The sequence below is a fragment of the Polypterus senegalus genome, chromosome 7 (assembly GCF_016835505.1).
Source record: "Polypterus senegalus isolate Bchr_013 chromosome 7, ASM1683550v1, whole genome shotgun sequence".
Classification (NCBI taxonomy): Eukaryota; Metazoa; Chordata; class Cladistia; order Polypteriformes; family Polypteridae; genus Polypterus; species Polypterus senegalus.
The window spans coordinates 19,075,150-19,100,877 of record NC_053160.1 but is presented as its reverse complement, the minus strand read 5'-3'; the positions used below and the strand labels follow the sequence as shown (position 1 = coordinate 19,100,877).

The 25,728-nt window shown below is 39.5% G+C and overlaps 1 protein-coding gene across 1 annotated transcript in view; it reads right to left on the bottom strand.

Annotated features, from left to right (window-relative positions):
- The window catches only part of zcchc7 (zinc finger, CCHC domain containing 7), a 342,249-nt gene extending 321,238 nt beyond the window's left edge, over positions 1-21,011 (bottom strand). The window contains exon 1 of the mRNA XM_039758295.1: positions 20,913-21,011. The gene's annotated coding sequence lies outside the window, so the exon portion shown is untranslated. The remainder of the gene's footprint in view (positions 1-20,912) is intronic.
- Positions 21,012-25,728: the final 4,717 nt, after the last annotated feature.

Genomic DNA, 25,728 nt, shown 5'->3' with positions numbered 1-25,728 from the left:
TTTAAATTTAAATAAAAGATACATCAATACAAAACGACACACTGTAAACTAAAAGAATGTATCTACAAGAAAGAAATTAAAGCTACCTTGTTGTCTTAGTGTCATAATTTTCATTTAAAAGCTTTACAGTCATATGTTTTGGTTATACAGTTATTAATTTGACTCAAATCAAATTGCAAATCGTCAGGTAGAAATCGAGAAACAAACTGAAAGTCACCATTAATTCACAGCTATAGTACATATACATTTCAGACTGGATCCAGTTTATGTGCTTCGTTTGGCCAACTGTGTTAAGGGTTAAGAGTGGGTAGTTCTAATAAGAACCATTTTAAACCACTGAAGTAAATCCAAAATATCTGTACTGTTCAAAATAATAAAATAATAAGACTTCAACAAGAAAATATTAACACAAAAATGCCTTTTATGACACAGAACCTTGGAAAAAGTTTACTGTATACTATACAGTAAAAACAAACAGTATTGACAATAAAAGATACTATGAATACTCTGATTAAGTTTTTTAGGGCTGACACTGATCATTGATGTGTTACTGGATCGGCTGATTATGATACTGATTTTTTCTTTATCTCTTTACTTTTACACTAAGCTCCTACATAAACAGACACATTACGATCAATATTAAAGCTCTGGTATTTTTATTATTACATTTTAGACCACAAATTCTGTAGGCGTATTGTTTATTGACCAAAAAATGTTAAAAATAATAAAATGCCTTTAAAATACATACTTTTTTAATTAATAAAATATTTAACATGCTTAACAATTTTATAAGAAAAACAGACAAATTTTTCTGTAATATAGCAAGACTACTGTTAACTAAGCAACAATTTCAAATTCTTCTTTATCAAACTGAAAATGTAAACTGCTGCACTAAACAAAAGCTCGCTCACCATCCAAACTTAGAGAAGCAGTGCTTGCTTTAAAAAGGACAAAATTAAAAGTTCTGAATTCATTAAAGAAACACAGGATGACTTTACATAAATCTGGAGGAATCCACCAGGTGGCAGTGCGCGATATTATCACGGTGAGAACATGTTCGGCTTCTCTGTGTTGTGAATTGCCTAGAACACTTATTAAATTTTGATGACACCTTACCGCAATATCTCTGTAAAGGATGTTTATTGATTAAATCCATCAATCCAGAGATGTGTCCATTCCAGCGAGCATTGGGCACGAGTGAGAAACGGTCCCTTGACGAGGCCTCAGCTCATCGCAAGGTGAATACAAGCACACACATACACTAGCGTCATTTTAGTGGCACCAAATCCCCAAATCTGCATATCTTTGCAAGGAAACCAGAGCACAGTGTGGAATACAAGCAGGAAATACCAGCAACATAACTCCCTGCGAGACAGCAGTGCTGTCGCTCCACCACCGTGACACCCCCATGTATGTAATTAACAGTACTCATTATTTAAACGAAATTATATGTAAAATGTAACATACACACTTATAATGCATTTCATCATGAAAATGATATCAAGTATAAATCTAAAGATTCTAAATATGCAGAGAGTTGGAATATCATACATTTAATTTGTTCTGTGTGGCGATCTATTGCTGCTTTCCGCTGCTGTCAGGTCCAAGAAGCTCGTAGCGATTAAAAACTGGGATGACGTTTACGATGGTCTGCTTTAATGATAAAGTAAACTACAAGGTTAAAGTGGTCATTTCGAGATTAAAGCCAAAATTTCCACTTTAATCACAAAATACACGTTTTCACCGTGTCCTTTATTTTTTTCTCAGTGGTTCAAATATAACGCTATATATTATGTTGCTGTTGTTAAGTTGCAAAAATAAAAAAGACGACACAAAAGATGGTCTGTGAGACTTTAAAATGTATCGTGTCATTACATTCGGGAACTATCTACATGTGACAGAAAGCCTCTATGCAGATCCTACGGGATGAATGTGCGCACTTTGATGTTTGATGAATGGTTTGATGTGGTGAAGCAAAATGCCGACATACAGATGCATTCGTGGTGCTTTTATATTCAAGCGTCGCATATTCCCAATCGTAATGACACAATACATTTTAAAAGTCTCACATACTATCTTATGCCGTCTATTTTTTTTTTGCAACTTCACATCAGCAACATAATGTATAGCGCTGTATTTGAGCCGCTGAGAAAAAAATAAAAGACACGGTGAAAACGTGTATTTTGTGATTAAAGTGGAAATTTCGGCTTTAATCTCGAAATGTCCACTTTAACCTCGTAAGTTTACTTTATTATTAAAGCAGACCATCATAAAAGTCATCCCAGTTTTTAATCACTACGAGCTTCTTGGACCTGACAGCAGGTAAAGTAAAAAAATAAAAAATAGACGGCACAAAAGATGGTATGTGAGACTTTTAAAATGTATCGTGTCATTACGATCGGGAATATGTGACACTTGAATATAAAAGCACCACGAATGCATCTGTATGTTGGCATTTTGCTTCACCACTTTGAACCATTCATCAAACAGCAAAGCGCGCACATCGATCCCCGAAGGATCTCCATAGAGGCTTGCTGTCACATGTAGATAGTAAACAGAAACTCTGACGCCACGTTCAATTTTAGCACACCGCGCCCCGACTTTTGTTGGTACTGCAACTCGCGACGCTGCCGCTAATTTCTGAAGACCTGCTCAGAGGACGCGTGAAATGAACGCTGGGAACGCGTGGCAGCCATGATGCGGGCACGTACGCGTACTGAGCGTGAAGTATAAATTGGCCCTAAGAAGTCATCTTTAACTGAACTGTTTAAAAATAAACTAAAAATGCATTTCTATCCTCTAACTTTCTGTGACCTTCAGTGATAACTGATGGTTCCCTCTTCTTAGCCACTTGGTTGTTTTCAATTTACTGTTGGTTGTATTGTGTTTTATTGCATTTTATTATATTTATTTTATTTATGTTTATTTTGTTTTATGTAAAGGACTTTGGCTACAGCATTACTGATGTTGTTTTAAATGTGCTCTATAAATAAATTGACATTAACAAAAATAAATATGCGCACACTCAACTACTGTAATACCTTCTGTAAAGGAGCACTAAAATTAAAGTTCCATAAAGCTTAAAAAAGCAGATGCTGAAATAAATCGATTTTTGTGACTGGCCATTTTTAACGAACACCAATCAAGTCAGTCAGTCAGTCATTTTCCAACCCGCAATATGCTAACACAGGGTCACAGGGGTCTACTGGAGCCTATCCCAGCCAACACAGGGCGCAAGGCAAGAACAAATCCCGGGCAGGGTGCAAGCCCACCGCAGGGTAGACACACACACACCAAGCACACACTAGGGACAATTTAGGATCGCCAATGTTTTTGGACTGTGGGAGGAAACCACAGCACCTGGAGAAAACCCATGCAGACACGGGGAGAACATGCAAACTCCACGCAGGGAGGACCTGGGAAGCGAACCCAAGTCTCCTTATTGCATGGCAGCAGCACTACCACTGCACCACCATGCCACTCCCAATCAAGTCACTTGTAGTGAAAATCAGTCGATTTAGACTGGTGGATACATCCTGTATTTTTTAATAGTGAGCCAAAAAGAAATAACACATTTTAAACGTTTATTCTACAAAAAAATGCTCCAAGTTAAAATAAATTTAATTATGACACAAGGGGTATACAAAATAGATTTTTTCCACTGTGTTTTAAAAATGATGTCTTCAAGGTGGTGGCCATCACTACCGATACACTCTTCGAGACAATTTCTGAATGCTCGCATGACTTGTTTGGCCATTTCAAGAGGGAATAGTGGCAATTTTGTGGGGAACAGCATCCTTGAGGGCTTCAGAAGTTTTGCAGTCGGTGTATATACCTTTGACTTGAGATAGTCCCACAGTAAGAAATCACACGGAGTGAAATCAAATGAACATGAAGGCCACCCGACATCATCGTGCAAGGAGATCAGCTTCCCCGGAAACATCTCCCGCAAACTTGAATGGATCTCCGCGCCGTATGAGGTGTTGCTCCATCCAGTTGAAACCAGACATCACCCCACATCCATTTCTTCCAGATGAAGGCCGTAAAAAGTTCTCTAGCATGTAAATGTAACGCTCTGAAGTGACAGTGACAGTTGCTCCACATCCTCAAAAAGGTAAGGGCCTACAATGCCAAATTCTGCAACAGCGCACCAAACTGTAACACACTAACTGAGAAGGGGTCTCTGATGAAGTTCACAAGGGCTGGTTTCAGGCCAATAGTGAAAGTGTTACTTATTTACGCAACCATTTAAATGGAAATGTTCCTCATCCACATGATGATGACAGCTCGATGAACAGTTTGCAGAATGTTCACAAACAACTCTCTACGGCTCTTCCAGTCTCTCTCAGCGAGTTCCTGCACTATGGTCATTTTGTATGGATGGAAATAAAGGTTCTCATGCAAAATCCTCCTCAAAGACATGTTGGAAATGCCTAAGGCAGAAGCATGTTTGTGCGCTGAAAGTCTAGGAGACTAGAAAAATTGATAACCTTACAGCTTGAATGTTTTAAGGTGTTCGTACAGTCCGAGGCTAGCCTGGAGATTTTCTGTTCAACATTGTACGCTGAAGTGTGTTAGGAAGGCGCATTGCATAGTGATGATGGATGTGTTGTTTTTGAAGAATGATTCCACAGTGAAAGCACTGTGCCGACTAATAATTACAAGGAATCACCTATCAAAAGACCCCCACCCCAACCCACTTGACTGCCTCTAACTCGTGCAATGACCTTCAGAAATGTGGTACTTCATTTTGCTCACCCTGTACATATTCCAAGAGGTATTCTCCCCAATTTCTTTGACTTCCCATTGAAGAAACACAAGCAAGCCTAAGTAGACTTTAATATTGCCTTTCAAAACTTCACAACATGAAGAAAAAATACACAAAAATCAAATGAATCTTCACTGACTGAACACTATCTCAGCAGAGGTTATCAAACCAAACTCTGTCACACTACTGAATTTAAGTGATCCAGAGAGCATACTTTACAACTTTAAAAATCCACTTTCTACAGAAACTGATATTGTGGCACAACTTTGAAAAAGGATATTTTAATGAAGAAATATCTTTATCTGGATATGGATATCAAACAAAACATGTTCCGTGCCATTGTGTCCTAACCTTGAAATTATATAGTGCAGAATTTCAAAATACACAGATCAAAAGATGTAAAAATAATGGTTCTTGTTGTTTATTTATAACTTTCTTTCGATTTAAAACATTTTCACACCTAATTCACTTGGAATTTGTTTTTTTAAGGAGCAGATCGCATGAGGTATGAATGGGATCGAACATGGGACAGAACCAACTACTTGTTCTGTGCATAATGGGTAAAAAGGAAATTTCAATCACAGAATCATTGGTTATCACAGAGCATCAAAAACAAAGTTTAAAATAAATACGCTTATAGGTATGATGTGACTCAATTCACATACAGTAAAACCACGGCCACAGTTACCAGTCAATCAGACCAATCCTACTACTTGACTAAGCACCTGATACATGCTGTTGTACGTTTTGATAATACAAACTGATATCAGACATGTGTATTAGGCAACTTTTTTTTTTTTTCTTTCATGGACATTTTTCACATCCTTTGGCATTGTCCAGCATTGATCACTTATTGATGCCATTGACTCAGAATACTCAATATTTAATTTCTCCACAAAAACATGATTACATTTTTTTTCTCAGCCACTACTATAGGCTACATGGGATAAGTAATATTTAAAAAAATATTTTTTTCTAGGAGTGTCGTGGACAGCTAATTCCTGAAGCATTACATATTCTTCAGATTCTGTGCGGTGGTTAATTCGCAGTTGGTGAAACAACTTACTTGGTGATCTTTTTTTAACAGCAACATAGTTAGCAGATTGCTGTCTTTTGAGCAACATCCATCATTTCAAAGCCAAACAACCTCCATGCAAATAAGGAAGGCCCACAGTAAAGCTAGCAATTAAATCTAATGACATAGATTGCTGAGGTTTTGGTGTATTTTGTCTCCAGGCACTGCCTGTACATTCTTTTTAACTAGCTACGCTAGCTTTACTTGTGATGTGGTGACCACGTACGCCTATACTAGCACACTGCATGAGCTCTCAATGCACATGCTCAGTAGTCTGTCTTGCTAGGCGACATGTAGTTTTGCTGCATCATATGTGTTTGGAGACAACCATGAGTGAATTTTGCCTAAAACTGGGTGGGAACAACTAGACAGCTCACTGAATATTCCACTTCTAAACCAATTTATCGCCCCATGGAGGCACTGCTCAAAGTAGGGGCAGTGATTTTGAACTGCAAACAGCAGAGGTGCCCTCATTAATTTGACCCAACAGAGAGTAAGCTACTGATTACTGAACTGCTATATTTATGAAAATGTGTACTGAAAAATATGAATGCAATGTAAAAGGTCTTCCGTTAAGAGAGCTGATAACGAAGACCCACAGGAGATGCAGATCTCAGTACTGAACACAACCGAATCAACAAATCTGGCATTAGTAGAAGGTTGAAGGGGGCTGCACAGCATACACTGTCTCACAGAATGGCTAAGTGAATAATTATAGGAAGTTAACAATACTGTCTAATTGGAAATGCAAACATGGCATGCCAGAAAAGCTGCAGCATTTTAACTGAAGCCATATCCATAGACCACAATACTTATCCAGACTCGATTCACTGTTATGACATATAATGATGCAATAGTCAAAATTGCAGAAAGATAATGTACCAGAGAGAAGCACTTCTCAAATGAATGGAACCATGTAGCTGTCTTTTCTGTTACAGTGCTCATTAAAATGTACAAACTAATAATATGTAAGCTTTAGTAACCTTGTGCTACTGAGTTCATGAACTGATAACAGCAATTGTAGCTTTTTAGTTTCTCTCAGCATCATCTTTTGTTCAGTTTCTTTTGCAGGTGATTGGGGCAGGTGTCTGGGAAGAAGCCTTTTGGGTGTAGACTTTGCAGGGCAACATTTCACCTCTATTCTCTACAAACGTTTATAGGGGTTATTTCCCAGAAGTGCATGCATGCCTGAGAATCACATCTGGCCTTGTGGGAGTAGGCTACATAACACAGTGAACGTGTGGACTCTCAAGGCATATGTTTTTGATTGTTTCTAGCACATATCAGGTCACACATCATTCAAACAACAATTAAGATATACTCATAGACAATACATATACACATAGCCCTAGTTGCAAGTATCTTCAAAGGGCATCCTTAAGGAAGAAAATACCCTATTATCCCAAGAGCTTGTTTCCTTGGTCACTCAGTGTTTAGCAAAGTTCTTAAAAATAGGTCAAGGGACTTCATCAGGTCAAATAGGTCATCAGGTATCAACCTACTTGCTAATTTATGTAAGAATCTAGAAATAATGCGTGAGAATATTTCCACTTTTAATAAAAGAGAAGTTCAATCACTCTTTTGTAATTAGATAAAATGACATCTTCTCCTGTAGAATTTATAATGCCGGTAGAGTATATTCCACAGAACATATAAATGGTTTAGTCCAGCAGTTGATACAGATCTCACAAATACTGGATGAAGGGATAAAACACAAATTCCCAAGGGTCATCCAAGGTGGTCCTAGATCTGAATGTCAGGTAGACGCAACACTTTTAGATGCCAATGTATTTGCTTTTAATCAAAACATACTGTGCATATGTAAATATCACAGAAGCAATATTTGAGATTTTTATAGCTGATTCTGATTGAAGATTTCCTTAATAGAGAATTAACTGGAGAGTAAATTCTCACATGGATAATTCAAGCTAAGCCAATAATCAAAACACATTTTGGGAAAACAGAAGACTAAGAACTCCTTAGTAATCAACTAAATCAATAATGACAGGTTTCACTGACCAAGATTCTTAACATCCATCAGTACATTTTAAAAATCTGATAATTCACAGAAACCTGTTTTTTTACAATGCTATGTAAACTAATAGTCCAGTTAGAAAAACAGTTAGTCTCTAAAACCTTGTCAACAAATATATATTATATAAACAGGCAGTCCCCGGGTTATGTACGAGATAGGGACTGTAGGTTTGTACTTATTTGTATGTAAGTCGGAACAGGTACATTATTTTAGTAAATGCTATTGTTGACCGACTGTAACCAAGTGCTCTGCCAATGAATGATGGCGTTTCACCTCTCTCTAACCTTTTTATTATTTCTACTTTATTTTCAATGGTGATGGTTTTTCTCTACTATATCACCAGCACTTGCATCAGATTTGTGTTTCAGAGACATTCTTGAAGGGTGAAGACAAAAGATTAAGATGAGCCCTTTGCACAGCACTGTACATGTTATCACAGCAGGAAGGCACCAGACGTCAACACGTCTGATTTATAGGGTGGTCCAGATCGAATTATGCAATTTTTCATTACGCTATAACTTATTCAGTTTATTACATAGAAAAATCACCCGAAAAATCCCGGACCATCGAGCAGTGTGCGACTGACGCGCGCCAAACTTGAATCATCCCTGCATAAATCAATGTCATCCAGACGATCTGGATCTGCATAATTAGATCTGGATCACCCTGTACTGACAAGAGACCATTTCCTGCTATGTGCATAACAGTACAAGCAGGCTTGCTATTGAGAATGAAAGGGGGCAGCGAGGGGAGGTCATCACCAGCCCACCTCACAGTCACCTCCACTACAGTATGCCACCTGAAGTGTCCGTCGCACCCCATTCAACACGCAGCCATCCAAGGCACACTATAACGCCACCCCGTTCACCCTCAATGGCCACCTTTCAGCCACAACCGGGTCACTGCTTGCAGCATTACCAGCCGCCCACCGAGAATAAACGGGCAGCCTAGTGAAATCGCTTGCTGCTGGGAGCCGCCCGAGGGATGCTACACTGTGTGAGCAGCAAAATCGCCACCCCTCCAGCCTCCATCCAGCCACCGCTTGCAGCATCCCCAGGCTGAAGATGACAGAGCGGCAGTTACTGAGGCGCATGCGTCGCAGCTGCGGCCCCGTTCGTATGTCGCAGGTCGGATGTCTGTAACCTGGGGACTACCTGTAGATGTAAACCCTTAACTAGGTTACTGTTAAGAATTTTTAGCCTGTGCATGTCCGTTGCACTTTGTTCAACTGCTTAGCTTCGCACATGAATTCAGAAGCCATGAGAGGAAGCATCTACAAGATACATTTTCTGAGGTAAATGCTTGGGCAATCACATCACTGGTTGACATAATCTGTCTCGATATTTCAGAAATTGTTACATTTATTTCCATGAGCTGAACATATAGTGCTAAACTCAGCAGCATAATCTAAGGAGCAGTACTATTCTGGCCTGTGGATTCAGAAGCAATTATTCTGTTACTGGAGTCATGTCAGTGTCAGTAAAAGTCTACTGACTCAGACTAAATGCAAATTGTAATACAATGTGTTAAATTTTACAATTTCACATATACTAATTCAAATAAGCTATGGGTTCAAAAGTTTGGGGACACCCAGGAATTTCATTTTTTGATAGAAATTCATACTTTTATCTTGATTCCATTAAATTGATTTTAAAATATAGCCAAGGCATTACTGGTGTGTATAAAGACAAATACTGCTTGACAAAACTGATTTTTAATTTATTATTCACATATGGCTTTAAAACCCAATTTTTCAGTGTCCTTCAATGTCTTCCTTGTAAATTCCCTTAGATTTGATAACCCTTAAGTAGTCATGTGCTCATACTAGTTGGTTATTAGAGAAACCTTTCTAATTGCATTAGCACAGCTAAAATCTTCTAATCTGTTCACTTGTGTTACAGGGTATTACCATTCCTAAAGTTCTGTTCTGGGTTCAAAAATAGCCAAAATGAAACGGCTTTTACAAGAAACATGTCAGTCTATTTTTTTTTTTGTAGAATGAAGGTTATTCCATATGTGATAGCCAAGAAACTGAAAGTTTCATAAATGTCCACACAATGAGAATGCGACTGAAAATATCGCACACTGATTTTTGATTTACACAGTATTTATACGTTTTTTTCATTAAGCAAGACTTTTAATAAGTATGTTTTTATTTTATAAAACATGCCTATGACTTGTTTACAAAGTAAAACTTTTATTAAGCAATGCATCCTTTTATTATTTTATTATTTAACTTTTATTAAGTAAGACCTTTATTAAGTATGACCCAAGGACAATCTGTTGGTTTGATTTGACAGATGGGCTTCTGGGCACAAGAGTCGTGGTACCGAATGGAATGGCTGGATTACGTAATTGTGTGGAATGGTTTTTAATTTTAGGTTTCTCCATTAATGTTAAAAGTCATTTAAAAACACGTACTGTATACTGTATTGATTTGAATTGTAAAAGAAGAAAACCTTTACATTCTTTTGGATTTAGGGATGGCTTAGTGAAGTCAGTTTTAGTAGTTATGTCTTATTTAAGAAGTTTAGTTTAATTTGCTTTTGTATAGAACTGCATGAAAGCAGGACTATAAAACAGATTGCTGGATGGAATCATATTCAGTGAATATTAATAAAACGAAAAATGTGTTCCTAGCAAGGTGCGGGAAGTCTAGTACTTTAAAGTTCATCTGTTAGAGTCTGTTAGAGTGCTTATAACTGTCAAAACATGTTTTAATAGTTAATTAATAAACTGATTTATACAGCTTCAGCCTTCACAGGTTACATCTGAACAGACAACAACACAAGGAATGAAGTGGCCCAGAATAAGAAATCAGATTTTAAACAGCCAATTTTCATTAAAAGAAACAGAAATCAGAACCAGTCAGGTGAAACATAATCAATGAAACTCTAATTTACAGTGGATAAAAAAAAAAAAACTATTTAGACCCCTTCACTTTTTCACATTTTGTTATGTTGCAGCCTTGCACTTAAATCGTTGAAATAGTTTTTCCACTCATCAAGTAACATCTAATAACAGCTGACAAATGACAAAAATAAAACATGACTTTAGAAATAAAAAATAATTAAGCATCTGAAAAAATACATTGATAAACTCAGGTTATTTGTTGTGACACTTAAAATCTGGTTTAAGGACACCCCATTCTATTGATCATTATTGATATTTTCTTACATGTGTGCAGTTCACCTATGGTCAACTCAATTAACTGAACATGAATAGAAAAGGCAAACACCTGTCTGTAGATACTCTTACAATGTCAAAACATATCAGAGCAAAAAAATAAATAAACCATGGGGCTGAAGAAAATGCCCATAGATCTTAGAGACAGGACTGTATCAAGTCGCATATCAGCCAAAGGCTACAAAAAAATTCCTGCAGCATTGAAGGTTCTGAAGAGCACAGTTGCCTCAATAATTTTTAAATGAATGAAATTAGGAACAACCACAAATCCTCCTATAGCTGGACACTCAGCCAAACTGAGCAATGATGGTAAAAGGGCCACAGTATGAGAAATGATCAATAACCCAAAAGTCAATCTGGCTGAGCTCCAAAGAGCCTATGTGGAGATAACGGAAACTTCCAGAAGGACAACAGTGACAGCAACACTCTGGGCTTTATAGCAGAGTGGCCTCTCCTCAGTAAAAGACACACGTAGCCTGCTTGGAGTTGGCAAAAAAGGCACCAAAAGGATTCTCAGAATGTAAGAAACAAGATTCTTAATCTGATAAAACTAAGATTACGCTGGTAAGTCATCTGCTACATGACATTTGACGCCATGGGAGCTAGCTAATTAGGATGCAGCTGTGTGTTCAAGTGCATCCAAATTCTGTTTAAATTAGGGGATGGATTCCACTTAAGAAATCATATCTGACAGCTCAGAAAAAATCTAAATGGAATTATTTAAGGTTCCAACCTAATTATTGTCTTCAGATTTGTCCATTTGAACAACATTGTGAGTATCACTACTCTTTTCATTTTGTTTTTCAAACCTCAGCGACTCACATTTCATGTTTTTTTTTTCTTGATCACTCATCTCTTGACCAAAACATCAAGACAGATCTAATATTACATATTTACTTATAGAATCTGGCTCTTCAGAGGTTTTGCTATTTTTGGGTGCAGAAAAAAGCTTCCGATAGAGATAAAAGGGGTTATCTATTAACCGACTGCACAAATTTGGGTTTGACCCAAAAATATCTTTATGGATTAAATTACTTTATGCTACTTCAGAAGCTTCAGTCTGTATTAATAAAATTAACTTAGACTACTTCGAATTCGAGCACAGAACCAGACAAGGGTGTGTATTATCACTAGTGCATTTTGTAAATCCTGTTACCTATTCATCTACAGCAACAATCGGAGATAAAGGGGATCATCAGAGATGGGCTTACACAGAAAATACTTTATTATGCTAATGATATGGTGCTTTATATCTCCCATTTACAATCATCTCTATTATTAATTTTAAACATTTTAGACGAATTTATGAAGACAACCCAGCCACAGGGGATGCACAAATCAGTGTGTTTCTTCATTCCGGTCCCAAGTCCAGATAAAATGGGGAGGGTTACGTCAGGAAGGGCATCCAGTGTAAAAATATTGCCAAATCAATATGCGGACAACAATATAAATTTCCATCCCAGACTGGTCGAGCCCCTGGTTAACAACGACCGCCACCAGTACTGTTAGTTAACACGGTACTAGCAGAAATTGGGCTACTGTTGGCCGAAGAAGAAGAAGAAGAAGAAGAAGGGAGGGGGAAGACGTGTCCGGAGGCAGGATGAGAGGAGGAAGGTAAAGAGAGTGGAACTGAGGGTAGGAACTTTGAATTCTGGCAGTATGACTGGTAAGGGGAGAGAGTTAGCAGACATGATGGAAAGAAGGACGGTTGATATATTGTGCGTGCAAGAGACTAAATGGAAAGGGAGTGAGGCCAGATGGATTGGAGGTGGATTCAAATTGTTCTATCATGGTGTAGATGGGATGAGAAATGGGGTAGGTGTTATTCTGAAGGAACAGTATGTCAAGAGTGTTCTGGAGGTGAAATGAGTGTCAGGCAGAGTAATAATTATGAAGCTGGAAACTGGAGGTGTGATGATGAATATTGTTAGTGCATATGCACCGCAAGTTGGGTGTGCAATGGATGAGAAAGAAGGTTTTTGGAGTGAGTTGGATGAAGCGATGAACAGTGTACCCAAGGGAAAAGGCAATTGGAGCACATTTCAATGGACATGTTGGTGAAGGGAACAGAGGAGACGAGGAGGTGATGGGTAGGTATGATGTCAAGGAGAGGAATGAAGAAGGTCAGGGGATAGTGGATTTTGCCAAAAGGATGGACATGGCTGTGGCGAATACATATTTTAAGAAGAGGGAGGAACATAGGGTGACGTACAAGAGTGGAAGAAGATGCACACAGGTAGATTACATCCTATGTAGAAGAGTCAATCTGAAGGAGATTGAAGACTGCAAAGTAGTGGCAGGGAAAAGTGCAGTTAAGCAGCATAGGATGGTGGTCTGTAGGATGACGTTGGAGATCAAGAAGACAAAGAGAGTGAGGGCACAGCCAAGGATCAAATGGTGGAAGTTGAAAAAGGAAGACTGCAAGGTTGAGTTTAGGGAGGAGGTGAGACAGGTACTGGGTGGTGGTGAAGACAGTTGGGAAACTACAGCAGATGTAGTAAGGGTGACAGCAAGAAGGGTGCTTGGTGTGACATCTGGACAGAGGAAGGAGGAAAATGAAACCTGGTGGTGGAATGGGGAAGTACATTAGAGTATATAAAAGTAGACAAGAGTACAAGAAGATATGATGCAAGGTGAAGAGAGAGGTGGTGAAGGCTAAAGAAAAAGCGTATGATGAGTTGTATGAGAGGTTGGACACTAAAGAGGAAGAAAATGACCTGTACCAATTGGCTAGACAAAGGGACCGAGCTGGGAAAGATGTGCAGCAGGTTAGGGTGATAAAGGATAAAGATGGAAACATACTCACAAGCGAGGAGAGTGTGTTGAGCAGATGGAAATGGTACTTTGAGAGGCTTATGAATGAAGAGAACGAGAGAGAGAAGAGGTTGGATGATGTGGAGATAGTGAATCAGGAAGTGTAATGGATTAGCAAGGAGGAAGTAAGGACAGCTATGAAGCAGAAGAAGAATGGAAAAGCTGTTGGTCCAAATGGCATACCTGTGGAAGCATGGAGGTGTTTAGGAGAGACGGCAGTGGAGTTTTTAACCAGATTGTTTAATGGAATCTTGGAAAGTGGGAGGATGCCTGAGGAGTGGAGAAGAAGTGTACTGGTGCCGATATTTAAGAATAAGGGGGATGTGCAGGACTGTAGTAACTACAGGGGGATAAAACTGAGGAGCCACAGCATGATGTTATGGGAAAGAGTAGTGGAAGCTAGGTTAAGAGGTGAAGTGATGATTAATGAGCAGCAATATGGTTTCATGCCAAGAAAGATCATCACAGATGCAATTTTTGCTCTGAGGATGTTGATGAAGAAGTTTAGAGAAGGCCAGAAGAAGTTGCCTTGTGTCTTTGTGGACCTGGGGAAAGCATATGATAGGATGCCTCAAAGGGAGTTGTAGTATTGTATGAGGAAAACAGGGAGTGGCAGAGAAGCATGTTAAGAGTTTTACAGGATATTTACAAGGGAAGTGTGACTGTGGTGAGGTCTGCAGTAGGAGTGACGGATGCATTGAAGGTGGAGGTGGGATTACATTAGGGATCAGCTCTGAGCCTTTTCTTATTTGCAATGGTGATGGACAGGTTGACAGACGAGATTAGACAGGAGTCCCTGTGGACTATGATGTTTGCTGATGACATTGTGACCTGTAGCAATAGTAGGAATCAGGTTGAGGAGACCCAGAAGAGGTGGAGATATGCTCTAGAGAGGAGATGAATGAAGGTCAGTAGGAACAAGACAGAATACATGTGTGTGAATGAGAGGGAGGTCAGTGGAATGGTGAGGATGCAAGGAGTCAAGTTGGTGAAGGTGGATGAGTTTAAATACTTGGGATCAACAGTACAGAGTAATGGGGATTATGGAAAAGAGGTGAAAAAGAGAGTGCAGGCAGGGTGGAATGGGTGAAGAAGAGTGTCAGGAGTGATTTGTGACAGGCGGATATCAGCAACAGTGAAAGGGAAGGTCTACAGGACTATAGTGAGACCAGTTATGTTATATGAGTTGGAGATGGTGGCACTGACCAGAAAGCAGGAGTCAGAGCTGGAGGTGGCAGAGTTAAAGATCCTAAGATTTGCATTGGGTGTGACAAGGATGGGCAGGATTAGAAATGAGTACATTAGAGGGTCAGCTCAAGTTGAACGGTTGGGAGACAAATTTAGAGAGGCAAGATTGCGTTGGTTTGGACATGTGCAGAGGAGAGATGCTGAGTATATTGGGAGATGGATGTTAAGGATAGAGCTGCCAGGGAAGAGGAAAAGAGGAAGGCCTAAGGGCTCGTTTATACTTCACACTGAGAATGCGTACGCGCCTGCATCATGACTGCCACGCATTCACTTGATGCGTTCCCTGAGCAGGTCCTCAGAAATTAACATGAAGCATGTTTTAGTTGCAGTACCAGCAAAAAGTCGGGGGGCGCAGTGTTCTAAAAGTTGGAATGTGACGTCAGAGTCCCACGAGATTGGTGTGCACGCTTCTTCTACGAGACACGGTGGAGGAGCGTTAGCATTCCTGTCTTGCAGGGAGTCATGTCACTGATATTCCCAGCCTGCAGTTTACATGTTTTTCTGCTGGGTTTCCTCAGTGTTCTCCAGTTTCCTTCCAAAGATATGCAGATTTGGTTAGACTAAAATTACGCTAGTGTATGTGAGTGCTTGTATTCACCTTGCGATGAGCTGATGCCTCGTACAGGGATTGTTTCTGCTTCATGAAAAATGCTAGCTGAAGTGGACAAATCCTTGGACTGATGGATTTAATCATTAAACATCCTTTTCAGAGATATTGCGGTAAGGTGTCATCGGAATTTAATGGGTGTTCCAGGCAATTCACAACACAGCAAAGCCGAACCTGTTCTCACCGCGATATCATCTTGCACTGCCACCTGGTGGATTCCTCCAGGTTTATGTAAAGTACGTGCGCAAATATAAACAGTACGTTTGCGTAGCAGGAGCGTCCACTGCAGCATACGTCGCATTGCGTGAAGTATAACCCCAGCCTAAGAGAAGGTTTATGGATGTGGTGAGAGAGGACATGCAGGTGATGGGTGTGACAGAGGAAGATGCAGAGGACAGAAAGCTATGGAAAAAGATGATCCGCTGTGGCAACCCCTAACGGGAGCAGCCAAAAGAAGAAGAAGGTGAATTTAAGAAGATCTCAGAGTTCAAAATCATCTTGAATAAAAGCATATTTTTCCAGCAAATTCTCTGGCATATCAGACCACATTGAATAATTCACTGATAATATTGGAACACTTTAAAATCTGGGGATAACCACCATAAGGAGGTGAAAAAATCTTTTTAAACACAATGTTTGTAGTATGAGAGAAAAAAAGATGTTGATAATAATTTTGTTGGGAAATCACAACGCAATACATCCTAGTCCAGACAAAAGGTCCTCAGATGCTTTGAACTGATAAACACGGAGCTGCTTCTGACAGCCTTTTTAATCCAGACATTGCGGGTTCAAGACTAGGTGCCGGCAGTTATGATAGTGCAAATGTCAGGAATGGAATGGTTGATGTTGTGATCCAAAACAAAACAATGGTCAACCCTCCCTTTTAATGTAAGCTCGGATAAATAATATGGTCAAAATGAATGCCTTCCCAAAGCTCCCATATCTGATCCACATCATCATAACACACAACAAATAAATCTTAAGTTAAAAGTTTGACTCAAAATGGCAACACTCCAAAAAAGTGACTCTACAGAGCTATAAAACAGAATTTAAAAAAAATTGGCACAATAAAGTATAGGAAACTGTTTGAAATCAATGAATCGCAACCGGCTTGGTTTATAATACAAAAAATGTTCTCTGTGTCTTTTTTGTATTCTTTCTTCTATGTTCCAATCAGCACTAATTAATATCATTAATTAACCAACAACCTAGTCATTTACCACTTACTAAAGATATGGACACAATATTTGACTAAAATATTGGACTCAACTCTCTGACCCCTATAAAACCAAGAGCTACTTCTTTTGTTCACACTTCTTTTTGGTTCATATCGGGACTCCACCAGCTTTAGGCCATGGGTTGGAAACTTGAGCAGCTATCTAATAAGGCCGGGCTATCTGTACACAAGAACATGACCGCTAACCATATAGTAAGATACGAAAAAGCCATCTATGCTACTAGAAGTAACCAATATGCCAATTTTATTAACAGTGGTGAAAAAAGCAATAGGATTTTTTTTCCCCACAGTAAATAATTATTAATTATGACAAATCATCATAACCTCTCTAATGAAAGTTGTTCTACATTTTTAAGCTCTAACCTGCATGCCTTTGAACTATGAGTAGACACCAGGGCACCTGGAAGAAACACACATACATAAGGCTTAAACCTAAAACAATTACTTTCAAAACAGGGAATAGATTGCTTAGGTATATCACTTCCATGGATAGTTAGTGTATGATTTTGAAAGCTGAAAGAAATTGTTGGGGTACAGCACAAGAATACGAGGATTTCTGAAGGGATAGTATGAAAGGTCACTTAACCACCTGACACATAGTGCTGGATAAGAAAATATGTAGTTAAAAATATAATTAATCAACGCAGCTAATTTACCTTGCCTTAAGATTTTTTTTTTTAATAAGATTGAACTCTACCAACTGACATCCTGCTGAATGTCTACTGTTAATGTCAACCTTTTCATGTCTTCTTGTCTTACGGTTCTCAGTGGTCTAACAAAAACATCTTCACAATTCACGTTGATGGGCATTTATCAGACAACTTTTATACAATACGATGAAAAGGAAATTGTCCTCAATGTGGCATGTTAAACATAATGTAAAATGTTCTTTGCACCGCTGTAACAGAATTGGATGTATGTCATAACAACAAACATGCAATGAGTCACAGATGAGTGGTTAATTTCCTGTGAAACTAAAATAAGCATACACCACCGGCACAGCACTGTATGTACACATTACACACAAATATAAATATTCCATCCCAATTTAACTGTCCTTCATAACACCCTTAAAATTGTCTCTTCACTGACCAGCATCATTGGACACAAGAAGGCTGCTCGGGTTACGAAGGGGATGGGGAAAAACCTTCAGGAGCCCCAACCCCAGAAGAGTCAAAACCATCAGACAGCCAACAGGGTCAGGCCTATCGGGATCAGAACTAGTGTGGTGCTGAGGCGTCACCCACTGCACAGCACCACTCGAGTCCCAATTTGAGGCGGCCCATCCAGGTAGGTGCATGGAGCGTCTCGTCTCTCCGGCATAATGATCATCTTCCTCTGCTGTCAGAGAAGCTGCACAAACTCCGTATTTCAGTGGCAGCACTCTCGGAGGTGTACAGACCTGGGACTGGCCAGGAGTAATGTCTTGGTGAGGCAGACATTTTATTCGTAAATATGCTCGGTGTTTGATTGGTGCCCACGAGGTGACACTCCTCTGGTCATGGGTGACTTCAAGGGACTGATAGGGCTGGCTAAGAGGATTGTATTGATTCCCATGAGTCTAGTGACCGTGGTGAAGGTGGCTCCATGTGGTGGTGGGTGCGGCAAAGCACTGTACCAGTGCATGCTCCCCAGCCTGACCTGACCTGCGCTGCCCTGATCTGGTTCATCAGAGAATCCCGCTGTTAGGTTTGTAGCATTTCCAAATGATAAATTTGCATCATTAGCTGGTAAAATAACTTACTAAAAAATAACTTATCTGTCCTTTTTTTTTTTACATTTGTCCCAAATTCAAGGCTTCTTGTGTTATATCAGACTTATCTGTATTACTTTGATCCATTATTCAAGAACTCTTGAAAAAACAGCCTTTGTTGTTCTGTTTCCAAAGTATCTTTCATGAGTGATCAGACTTTATTGTCTAGCATCTGAACAAATACAGAATCAGAAAATGAACATATTGATGTTACTTGTAGTCATTTAATTGTATCTGAGACACTGCCTTACACTGCATACCACTCAAATACTGTATATATGATATGCTGTGTTTTCACTACTTTCGTCATGCTAAGGGTTATACTCATGAATATTAGTTTGCCTTCAAAAACCAAATGACTGACACCCATTTATCATCTGTAGGTTCATATTCAGTATGGTGTTTTGCCCATATTACTGTAACTGTATGTCTCTGCAATGTGATTCTAATAACTCGGTATATGTTGCATTACTAAAGAGACGTGCTTGAAGCATCACAACACACACTACATAAATTTTACTTTAGTATTAATGAATGGAGCAGTTCATTTCACTGTCTGTGAACACAAGTCAGTCATGTTGTTTGAAACTTGTTTTGATATTTACTTGCTACAGCTGTTGTTAGCACTACCAGTGGTGTAGTTCTCTCACATATTCCTATATGGATGCTTGCAAGTTTTTCCCTTCGAGCCTGAAGTCTATATGCCACTTTGATATGGATGCTCGAACTGACAGCTATAGACATCCAATCAGAAAATGAATGCAAAGCCTCTGTTTCTTTAGCAGGACTGTGTAGGACATGGTATTAAGAAGTGATTAATTTCATCATCTACAAGTTGAACAATTTCAACTGACATCTCCATAATGGGATAAAAATGACAATAATGAAAGCCATGTGCGTGAGCTTTGCCTTTACTTCTTTCATGAGAAGTATGTTTCTGACAAGCACGCACTGAAATTCAACTGCCTCAAACAGAATGCACTTCCAGACAGAACTTCTTCTGATTTTCTTTTTGAGATGTGTTAATGTGGTGCGGAGATTCCCTTTAAGAGGATCAGTTGAAAACTTTTTCAAAATATGGCAAGAATTCATTAACATAAATTTAAAATAATCATTCTGTACTGGTGTTTACTTTTATTGCTTTACTTACCATTTCAAAATATATAAAGAATTTAGGCGGTGCTCTCTGTATTGTTTTGTATCTTTTTTCTGACTGGGTGGTGCCAAAGGACCAGGAACAGAAATAGTTTATACTTCGATTGGTCATAAACTATAGCCAAGCTTCAACAAAGAGAGTGCTAATGTTGTAGAAGTACAAGTGTGAACAAGTGTCATCAGTTCAGTTTCGATGACATAAAAACTGACATATGTAGAGACTTAAAACTATTTTCATTAAATTTTTGTGCTTTTCTTATAATATGGCAAAAAATAAAAGCAGCCTTATGGAAAACCTGAACCTGTTATTTTTTTCCGACCACCCAAATGTAATGTCTATTAAGGCAAGGATCAGACCTGCGATTCGTGGTATGCTCGACCCATTTGACAGTACTGCTAACCACTGCACTCCTGTACATTCAGAACAAAATGAAGCTATTAAACAAGAAAAGAACGAAAGAGGCTTGCAATCCACAACAACAAAAAAAAAAAAGAATGAAAGTTCGAAATGACCAGCAACAGCCACTTATCCACTTATCAAGGGTGAAGTGGGGCTGTTTTGACTCATAGTTTCTACCAATATTGCATTCTTCGTTTAAGTTATGCCCATTTAGTTATAAGCTTTAGCCGGCTACACACAAAACACAAATATAACAGAACTGACATAAATCATAAAATTTAAAAACAAAGAGTTTATCACATATAGTAGTATCAGAAGTAGTCCAGTTTCAATGTAAGAGCAACTACAGCTGCCCGACATTGTAGGACTGTCCGTATTCAACAGATGGCTTTACTAAATCTATGCTCTTAGAAATACCATACACATGGAATCAGTATCGACTTGGAAAAAATAAGTACGCCCCTCGCCATTGTTTAGCAGCTCACGCTGTTGCCCCCACGTGTTTCTCGTGCCCTGTACGGCACTAAGCAGTTTCTCCTTTAGGACAGCCAGCTGACTGGAATGTAATGGGCACCGCCACCAACACCACATCGACACGAGTAACTTAAAGAAACATTAGAACACTTTCACTTACCTATACTAACATCATGTAAGCACAAGTTCAGACACAACTGTGACGCACGATGTACTTGGCCGACCAACTGCCTGCCACGGTGTTCCAAGCCATCACAAGATGGCCGACCAAGTCGCTACGCTGCCCTCACAGAGTTTTAACCGAGCGGCGGTGTGAGCTTAGGAATCCAAACATTTAAAGAACGTTTAAATTAAAGTGTGGGAGCAAACAGGGAATCGTATTTTGAAAACATTACATACACGTTATACGTTTATAACTTGTGTTTATTTGTCAATCCCAGCCTACCTAGAAAATAACCTTTTTAGTGCTGAACTTAAAGTACTGTTGAATACATGTGTATCTAGAAGTCTTTCAAAACCTCAATTACACCTTCTCCCTGTATCCTCCCCGTTCAAGATAGTTTCCTCTTTTGTGCCTTCGACGCTGAACGGTTTAAGTTGGTTGGGACGAGGGGATAATCAAATTACAGAATCCTGTATCGCACAGACAGCGCTTTCAGAAAGTATTTGGATCTTTTCCCTCTCTCCACACTTTATTGTGCTGCAGATTTTATTTTAAATGAATACATTTTGCCTTTTTACCCTTCAATCCACACTCAATAACCCGTAACAGCAAAGTAAGAATATGTTTTCAGAAAGGTTTGCAATATTTTTTTTTAAATCAAAAACTGAAATTGCTCGTTTGTAAAAGTATTCATACCCCTTGCTGCATCACTCCAAGTTGTGGTCAGCTACATTCTGTTTGTCTTCATTTTCCTTGAAATTTGTCTAGAACTTGACTAGAAACTGAACTGACTGGACATCATTTAGATAGGCATATGCATACTTGTGCACAAAAGGTCCCACAATTCACATTGCTTGTCAGGATAAAAAACGACAAATAAAATCAAAGAAACTCCTTGTAAATGTCCATGATCAAATTGTTGTGAGGCAAAGGTCAAGGCAATGTTATAAAAGCATTCCAAAAGCCTGGAGAGCTCCCAGAACCATGGTGGCCTCAATAATAGTGAAATGGAAGTTGTTTGGAACCACCATAACTCTTTACAGAGTTGGTCATTCAGCTACACAGAGTAAATGGGCAAAAATGACCATGCCACGGAGGTGTCCAGGGACCCAAAGGTCAGACCTAACGGAGCTTCAGAAGTACTCTGCTGCAACGGGATAATCTATACTCAGCAAAAAAAGAAACGTCCTCTGACTTTCAACTGTTTTTACTTTCAGTAAACTTAATGTGTAAATATTTGTATGAACACTAAAAGAGTCAACACCATAAGACATAAACTAAAAATGTTTCACAACGTGTCCCTGAATGAAGGGAGGCTCAAAATCAAAAGTACCAGTCAGTATCTGGTGTGGCCACCAGCTGCTTGAAGTACTGCAGTGCATCTCCTCATCATGGACTGGACCAGATTTGTCAGTTCTTGCTGTGAGATGTTACCCCACTCTTCCACCAAGGCACCTGCAAGTTTCTGGACATTTCTGGGGGGAATGGCCCTAGCCATCGATCCAAATCGATCCCGCTCCTGGGTACAGGCCTCGGTGTAACGCTCATTCCTTCGACGATAAACACGAATCCGTCCATCACCCCTGGTGAGACAAAACCGTGACTCATCAGTGAAGAGCACTTTTTGCCACTCCTGTCTGGTCCAGCGAAGGTGGGTTTGTGCCCATAGGCGGCATTGTTGCTGGTGATGTCTGGTAAGGACCTGCCTTACAACAGGCCTACAAGCCCTCAGTCCAGCCTCTCTCAGCCTATTGCGGACAGTCTGAGCACTGATGGAGGGATTGTGTGTTCCTGGTGTGACTCGGGCAGTTGTTGTGGCCATCCTGTACCTGTCACGCAGGTGTGATATTCGGATGTACCGATCCTGTGCAGGTGTTGTTACACGTGGTCTTCCACTGCGAGGATGATCAGCTGTCCTTCCTGTCTCCCTGTAGCGCTGTCTTAGGTATCTCACAGTGCGGACATGGCAATTTATTGCCCTAGCCACATCAGCAGTCCTCATGCCTCCCTGCAGCATGCCTAATGCACGTTCATGCAGATGAGCAGGGACCCTGGGCATCTTTCTTTGGGTGTTTTTCACAGTCGGTAGACAAGTCTCTTTAGTGTCCTGCGTTTTTAGAACTGTGACCTTAAATGCCTACTTTCTGTAAGCTGTTAAGGTCTTAACGACCATTCCACAGGTGCATGTTAATTAATTGATTATGGTTACTTGAACATGCATGGAAAACATTGTTTAAACCCTTTACAATGAAGATCTGTAAAGTTATTTGGATTTTTAAAACATTATTGTTGAAATACACAGTCCTGAAAAAGGGACGTTTCTTTTTTTGCCGAGTATATTTGAAGGACAAACAAGTAGAATTTTATGATAGAGTGACTAAAGAGAAGCTGCTCTTGAGTAAAAGGCATATGACAGCCAACTTGGACCCAGAGAACATTTGGGAAAAAAGCCAAAAAGAACAATGCAAAAGAGCCAAAAATTGATCTTTTTGGGCAGAACTTTAAGCATTATTTGGCGAAGACCAGGCAGTGCTCATCACCTGCTTAATTTCCATTTTCAAGTATGGTGGTGACAGCATCATTCCATGGGGGTACTTCTCAGCAGCAGAGACGAGGAGTCTGTTCAGAATTGAGGGAAGGATGCCTCAGAGAGGTATGACAGTTCACCTTTCAGCAAGACAATGACTTGATTTATACAACCAAGACAATGCTGGAATGGCTTGAGGGCAAGTCTCTGACTGTCCTTGGGTGGCCAGGCCAAAGCCAAGAGTTAAACCACTTAGAACATCTGTGGAGAGAGTTGCAAATGGCAGTTTACAGATGTTTCCTATCCAGTCTATTTCACCTTTAGAGGATCTGCTCAGAAGAATGAGATAAACCGCCTTTGTCCAAGTGTGCAAAGCTTACAGAAAAAAAATAAGACTTGATGCTGGAATTGTTCTCAAAGGGGCTTCTACAAAGTACTGAATTAAAAGTCTGAATACTTAGATGAATGATAGATTTCAGTTTTTTATTTTTAATAAATTTGCAAAGTTTTTACTTTGTCATTATGGTTATTGAGTGTAGACAGATGGGGAAAATAGCAAATTTATCTATGACTTTTTCCAATTTCAAATAGTATATAACATCAGTTACCCACTGACTTAAAATAGAGTTACATTTTTAATATTTTGTTTTCATGCATAACATAACATAAATAAAAAATTGTATGTTGTAATGACCATCTATGGCAACCAATGCTAGACAAGAGCAAATTGTCCATGAAAAAATAAATCTCACATTATTACATAATCCACATGTATACAGTTTATTGGATCATAGTTTATGTATGATCTCAATGTACAAAATACAAATAATTTTTGCTAAAATATTGTTAAACAGATGCATGAGCACAAGATCATTCTTATGAAATAAAGACAGAGATGGTCAAGAACCCCATCTTCAATTCATATATCAAGTTTATAAAAATAGACGAAAAGATGAATGTAAATAAATTATGTTTAAAAAGGTCTGAAGTTGCAGGGACAACATGAGTCACTAGGTGTAGTTCTGTCTTGGTGTCCCTTCCTCAAAAGTAATTTGACAGGAACTAAGCATTCAAAAGGCTGTCAAGGCTCAACTGGTGGAAAGAAGGACAAGAGTCGTGTGGAGTAATGCATGATGAGCAAGTGTGGTAGACAACCCTCATGGTTAGTTAGGGTAGGATCCTGCTCATATGTAGAACAGTTACTGTATGTGTTGTGAGTAACACTCAATGTCAGACAACTGTTAACAGTGGTAGTAACCTGAGAAGTAAGTTGATAGCTTACTTGAAATGTATCTTCAGAGTGTTAATGTTTCTCTTTGAGGATGCCTACACTGATAGTCACTAAAACCTTTTCATATAAACTGAATGGGTACTTTACTGGATTAAACCAATTACCTCTCAGAACCGACTGAATATGTCAAGAAACTGACTCAGCTGTATACAGTAGTTGCTAGAGGTGCACTGCAGTGATGCAGGCCCATGTAACAGTGCTCCATCATTGCTGAAACTTAGCTGGTGTTGGATCTCTACTCTGAATAACTTGTTTTAACTCATTCCACAAGGTACCAAGGTAGACCACTGCATTAAGCTAATTTCACTGTCATAATTGTAGAGTTCATTTTAGGCGTTTCAGAGCCTGGTGGCATGGAATATTACATTGCTGAAAAAAGGCCTTTGGCAGATGCTGCCATGGAGGAGTGAAAATGATCAGCAGCAGCATTCATATACCCTGTGTGACAAATAGGGGGCGCTATCGCTCTCTTGAACCCTTGTCCAAGATGCCAGACACCAGATAAAAGTCCAATAATTGACTTTATTTATTAACAACAGTACAAAAAGCACCCTCCTCTCCACAATACTCATTAATCACTACAATAATTCTCAATAAACCAATCGTCCACTCCCAGACGCGTTGCCACCCAGCTCAGCTCCTCGTCTGGAGTTCCCTGGGTCCTTTTATATTCCCTGACCCGGAAGTGTTCCCAATCCCCAGTGCATGTGTTTCCTTATCACTTCTGGGTCAGATAAAAATTCTTCTTCTTCACCCCGGAAGCACGTCACTTCCGCTGTCGCTTTGCCTATGATGGACTTCTGGGTTACAGGGCACATGTGATTCTCTGGGCCTCCCTGCAGTGTCCTCTGTTGGCCCCTGGGGTATCCAGCAGGTTTGTAGGGGAAAACTTCATGCTCCCTGCTAGTATCCGGGGCACCTCCATGCTGCAGGGAGAGCTCCATCTGGTGGCCTGGGGGTATTGACCGGGATGACAAGCCGGCCATAGACCACAC